This window comes from Canis aureus, chromosome 18 (genome assembly GCF_053574225.1).
Source record: "Canis aureus isolate CA01 chromosome 18, VMU_Caureus_v.1.0, whole genome shotgun sequence".
Classification (NCBI taxonomy): Eukaryota; Metazoa; Chordata; class Mammalia; order Carnivora; family Canidae; genus Canis; species Canis aureus.
The window spans coordinates 21,769,666-21,780,363 of NC_135628.1; the positions used below are offsets into that span (position 1 = coordinate 21,769,666).

Sequence of the window (10,698 nt, forward strand, 5' to 3'; positions counted from 1 at the left end):
AATGATCTACAGCAGCCGTTCTTACAATAAATTGGTTTGATTTTTCTTAGATCATGATAATGAACTCCATAAAAAGGCATGAATTTTTTTAAAGTCTTTTAATTTAATTTATTTTATTTTATTTTTTTATTTTTTTTAAGTCTTTTAATTTTAATGCCAGTATAGTGAACATACAGTGTTGCATTAGTTTCAGGTGTACAATACAGTGATCCAAGAATTCTATACATTACCTAGTGCTCATCATGAGAAGTTGTACAGAAAGGCATGAATTTCTTTGTATTGTTTTCCTATAAAATTTCTTTTTTTTTAAAGATTTTATTTATGCATGAGAGACACAGAGAGAGAGGCAGAGACATAGGCAGAGGGAGAAGCAGGCTCCCTGAGGGGAACCCGATGCAGGACTCGATCCCAGGACCCTGGGATCATGACTGAAGCAAAGGCAGATGCTCAACCACTGAGCCACCCAGGCGCCCCTTTCCGGTAAAATTTCAGACACTTTTCAAAGACAAAGATCTGATAGAAGATGAAATGAAAATCTTCAATTTATATCTTTCCACAGTTTTATGGTATCTTTTCTTAGTGTAAAACTGCAAAGCAGAAAATAATGAAAACGTATGAGCTCCAAGTCTAGCTCTAGCCATCATTAGTTCTGTGCCCTTAGGTTGGTTGCCTAACTTCTCCTCTCAGAATGGGAACACTAATTACCCTTCGTGCCTATATCATAATCATTATCCCTAATAAGTATCTCTAGTACTGTGAGGTTTAAATGAAATAATGCTTATAAAGCACTTAAAATAAACCATACCATTCAGTCTTGCAAGATGAAAAAGCTATGGAGATCTGTTGCACAACAATGTGAATTTACTTAACACCACTGAACTATATGCTGGTTCAGCAAAAATGGTAAAGATGGTAAATTTTATATGTTTCTTACCACAATTTTTAAAAATCGGATATATATATATATATATATATACACACACATATATGACATTTATCTCATGTCACATACTAAGGGCTTGATACACATCCTGTACCTATTATTATACTACTTATTTTTGTTTTCAGATGCGCTCCATGTGCTCATACACTCATCCCACGAACAAGGACCAAGTGCCTTTATGTATGACACCAGGTGAGGCTGGAGACATCCAGCGAAGGACAATGAAACTGATGTCAAGAAGGTAAGGCTCAGGGATCCTGGCTGGCTCAGTCTGTAGAGCATGTGACTCTTGGTCTTGGGGTGGTGAGTTCAAGCCCTACTTTGGGCGAAGAGGTTACTTTAAAAAAAAAAAAAAAAGGAAAAAGAAATCAATGTTTAAAAAAAAAAAAAAGAAGCTAAGGCTCTAGCAGGGGAGACAGAGGAGTAAATGGCTGTCACTGAAGGTATAATGTGCTATGTGGCCTGAATGTGAATGGCAGGATGTGGAAACTCTGAGGAGCAGCTTTACACTCTCTGAGTGCTTATTGTGGGTAGATCCTTGGTGGGAATGCAAAGAAAGGACAGGAAGGGTCGGAGAAGCCTCCTGGAAGGTTCAAGGACTTGGTCTTGGAGACCAAAATGGAGCTGACCAGGCAGAAATGATGCATCTGGAACGATGCATCTGACTTCATGCCTGGAGGATGAAAGCGTTTGGTTCCACATGTGGTTACAACGGGGATGGATGAAAACCTATGCCTTGAATAGGGCAGCAAATGCCCCCAGGAATGAAAAGACACAGCTTTGTTTTGCTCAAGGGAGACCAAACTCCCATAATTAAAAAATGCCACTGTTCCTTCTGCTAAAGCTGGCGCTTATCCGTCGCTGGGGGCATATGGGTCACTCGTCCTTGCATGTGCCACATGTGGCCCAGGCAGGGAGGCGTGCTGTGGCCACTGCTCTCTCATTCCCGTGGGCCTGGCTTTCACACTGCCCGGAATCTAATTAGGGTGGCATTTCCATCTCCTTGCAATTCACTGACCAAAGGCAGCAGAGACAAGCTCTCTGTACCCGCCGCCCAGGCTGCCGTGACATGAGATGGTGCGGGGCGGCCTTCCTCTTGGCAGCCGCACAAGCACTGGAGTTAATCTATAGCTGAGCCTCATGACTCAACAAATTATTCTGTGCATTTGCTTTATTGCAGACTCGTGGTTATAATGAAATTAGTTCTATTCCACATTATTGGTTCATAATTAGAATTACATGAGGAAAACAGATACAATCTCACCAAGTCTTCTATGGCCCAACAATTGAACTGACGGCACAGATTGCTCTTTTTTTTCACTCCTCCAGCTTCCTTTTCAGGTTGTTTCCAAGCCCTTAAAAAAATAAGACCTACATTGACTGGATTTTCCTACAGTTCTTAGACTATGTAATTTAGCATCCAAACTGGGACAATCATGAAGCTGAAAGAGAGCCCATTAATAATTAGGCCAGGATGATAACGGAAGCCAGAACTCCTCCAGGCAAACTGCCATGGGTGGTTTCATAGGGGCAAGCCACCCTCTCCAATAGTTCATGAATGAGTCTTGCCAGGCAATGATGTTTTCCTAATTATCTTTTTTTTAATGTTAATTTGGGGGCAATCACCTTTATAAACTAAAAATCTCATGCTATATGGGTGGCTACTGTACAATTTCAGAGCAATTTGAGAAATTAAAAAGACAAGAAGCAAAGAGCATATTTACATGCAGATGTATGAGATCACTCTGGACTTGGTTTAACGTGACGGCTGCAAAAGGTGTGGGGAAATCTGGGCTGGCCTTCCTTTGCTCCAGGCTTGTGACCTGGACCAATGTGTGGAAGTGTACTGACCTCCACTTGAGGCAGGGGAAACTTTTCACAAAGTAATATTAGAGTCTCTCTCCATTTCACAAAAGTCAGATTCGAGCAAATGAAAAGCTCACCCTTTGGCTTGAAAATGGAATATGCATCAGTAAATAGGAGAATGTGTTTTTCTGGGTTAACAGCCCTCATTTAGAAATAGCCAGGTGGCATCCGGAAATTCTGACCTCAACTCCAGGTTGATTCAAGTGAAACTGACTATTTAGTATCCCTGCCTTCAAGGTTGCCACCAGTCATCCATTATCCACCCTTGGCTAGCCAAGGTATGGTTTTCCGTATTAAAGTATGAGCCTTTCTGCTTTTGGTTTCTCTAGTGATCCTGAAACACATGAACCTGAGGAAAAAAAAATAAAGTACCTTTGGACCCTCAAAGCAGCAGTGATTTTACCAAGCACAAGAACCACATCTAAGCTTATGCCCTGCCCACTGCCCTACCTGTCTCCCGGGCTTGTGTGAAGCCCAACTGTGATAATAATACATAGTGTATGGATGGACTTTGCTAACTGTAAAGCACCATAACAACATGAGTTATTATTCTCATTTCAGTGTTTTCTGGATGAAGTTGAAATATTTTGGCAGTTGTAGAATGAACTGTAGCATATCCAAATCCATGTACGATAAATCATGCTTTCACAGGGTTCTGCTCCACTGAAATGTAGTTTACATACTTCTCTGTCAGGAGCAACCTGCACTTAGCAAGGTAGGTAGTAGCCTTAAGTGAAGACATATATGGAATCCCATTGAGCTCTAGAGAAAAAAAATGACTGCCAAGGAAAGAGAGAAGAAAGAAGGAAGGAAGGAAGAAAGAAAGAAAGAAAGAAAGAAAGAAAGAAAGAAGAAAGGGAAGAGAATAAAAGGAAGAAGAAGAGAGAGAGATAAAGAAAAAAGTAGGAAGGAAGGAAGGAAGGAAGGAAGGAAGAAAGAAAGAAAGAAAGAAAGAAAGAAAGAAAGAAAGAAAGAAAGAAAGAAAGAATTTGTGATGATTTCAACAAAACAGTTTGCAATTCATCTTAAGTGGCCAGAGGCAACCACCCATATGACCATCCAAAGGAAAATCTTTTTAGAATGAGGTCATATTTCCTTCAAAAACGAGAAGATAGAAAGTGGCAGGTGAACCAGGATTGTGCTCTCACCTTGCAGCGTTTGGGGGAGATCTGATTTCTGTCCCCTGTGTGACAGGCACCCAGACTCACAGGGCAGGGCATCACTGCAGAGGAACAGCAAAATCCCTAAACTAGACACCTACTGTAAGGAACTGTTGACAAAAACACATCTTCATCACTGCGCAAATTATCATCTTTTTGCAAGATTGTTCACTCTCCTATCATAATAAACCTGTCTGTGGTGTGTGTGTGTGTAGCAGTGTGTTGTCAAGTGAACGCACGTTATGTGCCCGTGTGTGTTCACTATCTCATCTGATGTGATTAAGGGAGAAAAGCCAGGGGGAAGGGGTGCCTGTTCTTTGTTTATTTTGCAGATAAATCTCGTCTCTAATCCGGATGCAGAGCAATGTCTCGTGCAAAGGAAAGGAAGGCCCTCCACCGCCCCGATGGCATCCGTATAAATCACAGGTTTTATTCCTCTGCTGCGAGGGGCATTACGGATCCGAGCGACGTTGCGGACTCTCATTGGGTGATGCTTCATTACTTGGTGGAAAATCCCCAGGGCCAAAACGTTATTTAAATGTGCTATGAAAATAAATGTGATTTATATGTGTGTCGTGTGCTGAGACGCGCTTCCCCGTTAGTGCAGGTGCTGCTGTGCATCAGGATTAGCACCTCGATTTATTGCCGGTTCCAGCTACATACATGCTCCATGACAGGACATTGTCTACATCTCCAAAAGTTCCAGAAAGGAGGCAGTGTTTCCTGAGTGGTGGGTTTTAGACATTCAGTGGTGTTAGTTGACTTTTATGGGCCGAGGATGCATGTGTGCTTGTGTTGAGCCTGGGCCACGTTCATTTGAAGCGTGCAGGGAACACACACTTTGTACTCAGATGCATTGATTTCCAATGGCAGCAGAATGGTGTTTCTGGTCAAAGAGAGAAAGAAGAAAGTGCAGTTTTCATTTCAGCTCAGGGCTGGGGCCCACATGTTTAGCTCAAAGTGAGTGGAAATCTCTGAAAAGCAGGTTTGGGCTAATGAATGTCAGCAAGCCTTCAACCCAAATGGGATTTGATTAGCAGGAAGGAGTATGGTCGGGATGTTTCCATTACCAAAGAAAGAAATGCAGGGAAGGGCTTGTGTTAAGGGGGGTGCAGAGCCGTGGGGATCACCTCCTTTCTCAGTGGGCGTGCACTTACATTCCGTAAACATGGGGAGGATCATGACCCCTACGGCATGCCATGGGGTGCCATCCCATCACTCCAGAAGAGGAGACTCGAGGTTGGAAGAGGTGGCAGAGATAGACCAGACACCACTGTTTGTTGAACACCTTGTAGGTGACAGGCCCTAACGAGACAGACCATCCTATGCTGATCCTTAAACCAGCCCTGCCTTTATGCCCATTTTAGATGAGGAAACCAAGGGCCACAGAGGTAAATTTCCCATAGTTTGGAATTCTAGAGAATCCAGGGCCTTTGCTTCCAGAATTCCTCTTCCCTGGACATTTCCTTAACTGGTAGCAACTGGTTACCAAGACTGGTTTTGCCAGTCTTGTCTCTAGCTCTCTCATCCTCTAGTTTCCTTTAAGATTAAGGGTTCTAAATGATATCCAAAATACTAAGAACTTTTCATCAGATCTTTTTGATTGATGTGAGGAAACAAATAAAGGAACTTATAAATATACTCTACTGGGCTTTTATTTTAAATAAGAGACAGTGGTGAAGGTGGGGGGGATGGTGAAATGGGTGAAGTGGGTCTAGAGGTACAAACTTCCTTTAAAATAAATTAGTCCTGGAAATGTCATATACAGCATAGCAACCATAGTTACCAATACTGTATTACATATTTGAGAGTTCCTAAAGGTAGAGTTCTCATCACAAGAAAAAACATTTCTATAACTATGTATGATGGTGGATGTTAACTAGACTCACAGTGGTGATCACTTTGCAATCCAGACAAATATTGAATCATTATGCTCTACATCTGAAACTAACATAATGTTATATGGGAGCTATATCTCCATTTAAAAAATAAAATTAAGGGACACCTGGGTGACTCAGTGGTTGAGCATCGGCTCAGGTCATGATCCTGGGGTCCTGGGATCGAGTCCACCATCGGGCTCCCTGCATGGAGCCTGCTTCTCCCTCTGCCTGTGTCTCTGCCTCTCTCTCTCTTTCTGTGTCTCTCATGAATAAATAAATAAAATCTTTAAATAAAATAAAAAAGAAAGAGTATCTTGGGGACCTACATAAGAAGACTTTCTTTTTTTAAAACTTTTCATTTTGAAATAATTTTAGATCTACATGGAAGTTGCAAAAATAGTACCAAGCATATACAGCGTACCTGCATATGCTTTGTTCAAATGCCTCCAGTGTTGATATTATACCATGTTTGCTGTGTCATTTTGTGTCCGTGTGAATTACGTGTGTGTATCTCTGTGTATGTGTGTTAACACTTTTCTAATTGATTTGGGACTAAGTTGTGGACATGCTGCCCCTTTATTCCTGAATACTTTAGTAAATTCATTTATGTAACCAAAATACGGTTATGAAATCCAGGAATCAACATTACTACAATATTATTACCTAACTTACAGACGTTATTCCAATTTCAGGAATTGTCCTACTAATGTTTTTCTAGAAAAAATTTGTGTTACTTTGAGTTTGTGTGAAGCTTGTGTCCCATTTGTGGGGAATGTGTGAGTTTGCTAAAGTTTTAGGCTATTAAACTAAAAACTAAATAATTTTATTTATATATAATATATAATAATATATAAATATATAATATTAAATAATAAATATAATAATAAATATAAATAATATATAATATATAATGTGATAATAAATATAAATAATAAATATATAATATTATTATTATAATATGTATATTATATATACATATATACACACAATATGGTAATATTTAGGTAAGGTTATACACATATACATACATATCTGTATATAAATATAAACAAACATACACACACACACACACACAATTCTCCCTTATGTCATAATTAAATGTCCATAACTGACAAATTAAAAATGTTTATATCCTTGCACCAAAAACCAGAGCCAGATGCTGGGTTCCTCTGTGCATTCCTGTTCAGTGTTAAGTCTATATATCCACCTGGTGCCCCTGGGAACCTGCACCTTTGCTTTCTTGAAGCTCCTGAAAGTCTCAGCAATGACTCTGGCTCTGAACCCAGAGTGGGCAAAACAAAGGTCCAGAGGGTTTTTCTGGCAAAGTGTTATGAGAAAGGGCAATTTGGTCTGGAAACGGCTCTCTGGTGAAGTTGTGACGCAGGAGGTGTCACTCATCGTAGCTGCGACGGGTAGGTCGTCTGGCTCCCGTGATCAAATGGTGTGTCCTAAGACCCAGAGATAGGCAAGTGACGGGATGAAAAGCCAACATCACTCAAGGATTTAGTGCTGTCCACGGGGAGGATTAGTGAAACGCCTTTCTAATGCCGGTGTTGACAGACAGGACTAGCATCTATTTTATAGGCTATCGACTGAGTTCCATCAGGCCTCGCCTGTGGGTAGCAGTTCTGTTGCAGCCAACGTGATTTGACCTGTGGTTTATCCGAATCGGTGTCATAATAAGCTGGGTTATGAGGGCGTTTACTTTTTCCATATATGCTCAGAGTAAACCTGTCATAAAAACCAAGCAAATAAGGGCTTCTGTTTCTCCCACTGGTACACGGGGAGGGTGTGAGAGTAGCCACCACGTTCCCCTCCAGGACGCGTCCATCCAGAGAGTTTGTAAAAGCTCTTTATTCCTCGTAGGGAAATGATTTTGGTCTCAGGAAGGAAACACATGGCTCTCTTCTTACAGCTTCAAACCCCGTCTTGCCAGCTGCATTTCTTTCCCTTGGCCTGGCACTAATGAAAGGAGACTTTGATGAGCCGGGTGAGTGGCCGCTCGAGGGAGGGAGGGATGCAGAAAGACTCCCCTTTCTGGAAGGTGCTCCTTGGAGAGTGTTTCCGCCGCATCTCTGACGCACACCCCAGAGAAACACCACTGGCTCTGGATGAAGAGCCCACGAGGCCTGGTTTACCTGCCAGAGTGACTTTCCATGGGTTAAGGTCCTGGGAGAAGCAGCCCTGGGAGGACAGACCAGCTCCCACATTGGGCGGCCCTGTCTCTCCCAGTCCCTCCTGGGCCTGATATGCTTTAAAGCAAATTCCTGCCTTTTTTTTTTTTTTTTTTGGTTGTTTTTAAAATTTTTTTAAAGGTGTTAGCAATCTGTCTTACGTTCTCCCACCCCTGCTGGGATTTATGATCCAGTTCGTATTTTACTACATGATCTTGGCAGGCTCCCCTCGTTGAAATTCAAACCGAAGCAACTTGATGGGGGAACAGACATAAAAATATTAATTTGGTGGATATTAAAAAAAATCACACTGGTTATAAATCAGGGGCTGTCCACTGCTTCCTTTCATCATCTAAATGGTCCTTCTAACCAGACCACAAATCTTGCTGGGGAGGAGGAGGGGGCTTGGAAGGTGGGGGTTCCCTTCCTGAGGTTTTGGAGACAGCTTACATCCAACACTTCCTCAAACCTGGCTTTGTTTTCTAAAGGTAATAAAAAGTGAGTACTTCTGGTACAGGCAGGCTAATTAGCTGGCCTCACAGAACAGACGGGGCTTAAAAGAAAGTTGGCTTGGTCTAAAAGAAATCAGGTTGTGGAAATGTCTAAATTTTGATTAAAAATAGTGTTTGAGAGACTCAGGAGGAATGTTCTGCTTCTCCAAGCCTGTGGAGATCATTATGTTGTGATGGTGGCAGATGGAGACTGGATGAAGCAGGGTGGGGTGGCGTGCAAGGATCGGGGGCAGCAGACCGTGGCATGCATATATACCTGTGGCCGAGACTGAGGATGAGGACGGCATGCCCATGTCTCCATTGACACCTCCCATGCCAGCCTTTGGATTTTAATAGGGAGCCATCCCTAGAGATAGCTAGGGGAGGAAGGGTAGTTACATTCCTCTGGGTTAGAACTCAGAAAAGGTGGCAGAGAATTTCTCTTCCTATAATGAGAATTTAATGGACTCTTTCATTTCCATCTTATGGCTGATCTTTACTGTTAAAAGACTCTTGATAGGTACTTTAAAATTTCATGAAAACCCCGGTAATTGGTTTTGAAAAACTGTGGATAGTTGGGAGGCTAAATACTCCTATAAGAAGGTGCTAATAAAAATGGAAAGCCGTCCCCATTACAAATGCCCACCTATGCAAATGGCTGTGTAGCCATGATGAGAAATTCATTAGCGTTCTAGAATTCCAAGGTTTTATTTAATGGCACAAAACCTAATAATGCAAACAAATCAGAAATTCGACCCAGCCAGGCTCACAGCTAAAGCGTGTGCTGTAACAGAGCTCGGAACACATCTGGATCTTGAGATTAAAGAGAAAGAGAAACATGCAGTAGCTGGAAAAGAGGCAACCAGTTTTCTATAAAAATCAAAGCAAGTTCTCGATTCAAACTATTACCACGATAGCAGGAAGAAAAATGATTGTAGATCTTTTTTTTTTTTTTTCCCAAGGGAAAACATTTCTAACCAACAATTGGTTCATATTACTCCTCTGCTGTCTTTATAGGCAGCTTTAGAGAAGGGCCCTCCTTTCTGCCTAAAGAGTATAATGATGAGAATTATTTCATCTTGAACAGATTTTTCTACTTGGTTACCATGCAATCTAATACTGACAGTGCCTTGGACTTGAAAAATGATGTTCTCATCTCTGAGAAATGGAAGACGGGAGAAGGTACAGTCATTTTGAGCTTCACTCTAAAGCAATTATGATCTCTTCACAACTCTCAGACAAGAATTGATTTTTATTTTTAGATTATTAAGCTGTGGGTGTAAGGAAGTCAGGATGTGTGACCTAGTCTTGACCTTGTTGATTGAATTCTTAAATTGATTCAATATTAGAAAGGAAAACTTAAAAAAAAAAAAAACATGTTTCTGCCTTATAATCTCCCCAAATTTACTTTGGTTCTTTCCCACCTTTTCCCAAACCTTCAGGTTCATACAGACAGTTAAATAAACAGGGCAGTACGTGCACGGTATTGGAATAGAACATAAACATATCAGAATTAATTGCAATGTCCTAAGGAAACCTAGAAATAGGGAAAACTGCTATAAGGTAATGATGCTATGTCAGATACGTTTGATGCCATCATTGACACGCTTCCTCTCAGACAACCAGGGTAGTAAGGTGTCCAGCTTTTATACTCACATGGTGGACACTCACCTTCCTAATTTTGGGGGGAAGTAGTGGTGTTTACATGTACTCTTATGTGCTGAATGCAATTGCCCCACTGAGTCTAAAAGGGTCCTCTGGATAGATTCAGAGCCCCACACAAGAGGTAAAAGGACCCTCTTGACTGTATGTGCCCCTGGGTCACCATCCTACTTTTTCTGACCATGCTGAACAGCTCAGACATGGGCCAACTTCCAATTTTAAACACAGTCTGGAGTGTGGACTCTAGAGCCCACCGGTTCTCTCCCACCCCAACCTGGGCCTTTAATTGGGCCAACAGCCTCACCACTCCTTGAGAACACGTGTTTATTCCTTACTCAGATCCTCTTATGGAACGTTTTCTCCTACTTGTGCAGCCATCCAGCTCTCACCAAACCTTCTGTGTGCTTCCCTTAACCGCCTCCTCCAGCTTTTGCTCAGCTTTCTCTCTCCCCAGCCTCCGCTGCATCTCTGGCAGGGACAGCCTGCCTTAGCACTACACAGTGAGATCCTCTCTTCAGTTGT

At 41.8% G+C, this 10,698-nt stretch overlaps 1 long non-coding RNA gene across 1 annotated transcript in view; it reads left to right on the forward strand.

The window, feature by feature from the left end:
* LOC144288728 (uncharacterized) overlaps positions 1–3,597 on the forward strand; it is an 87,517-nt gene extending 83,920 nt beyond the window's left edge. Inside the window, exon 3 of the long non-coding RNA XR_013356711.1 lies at positions 1,069–3,597. This is a non-coding gene — a long non-coding RNA (uncharacterized LOC144288728). The remainder of the gene's footprint in view (positions 1–1,068) is intronic.
* Positions 3,598–10,698: the final 7,101 nt, after the last annotated feature.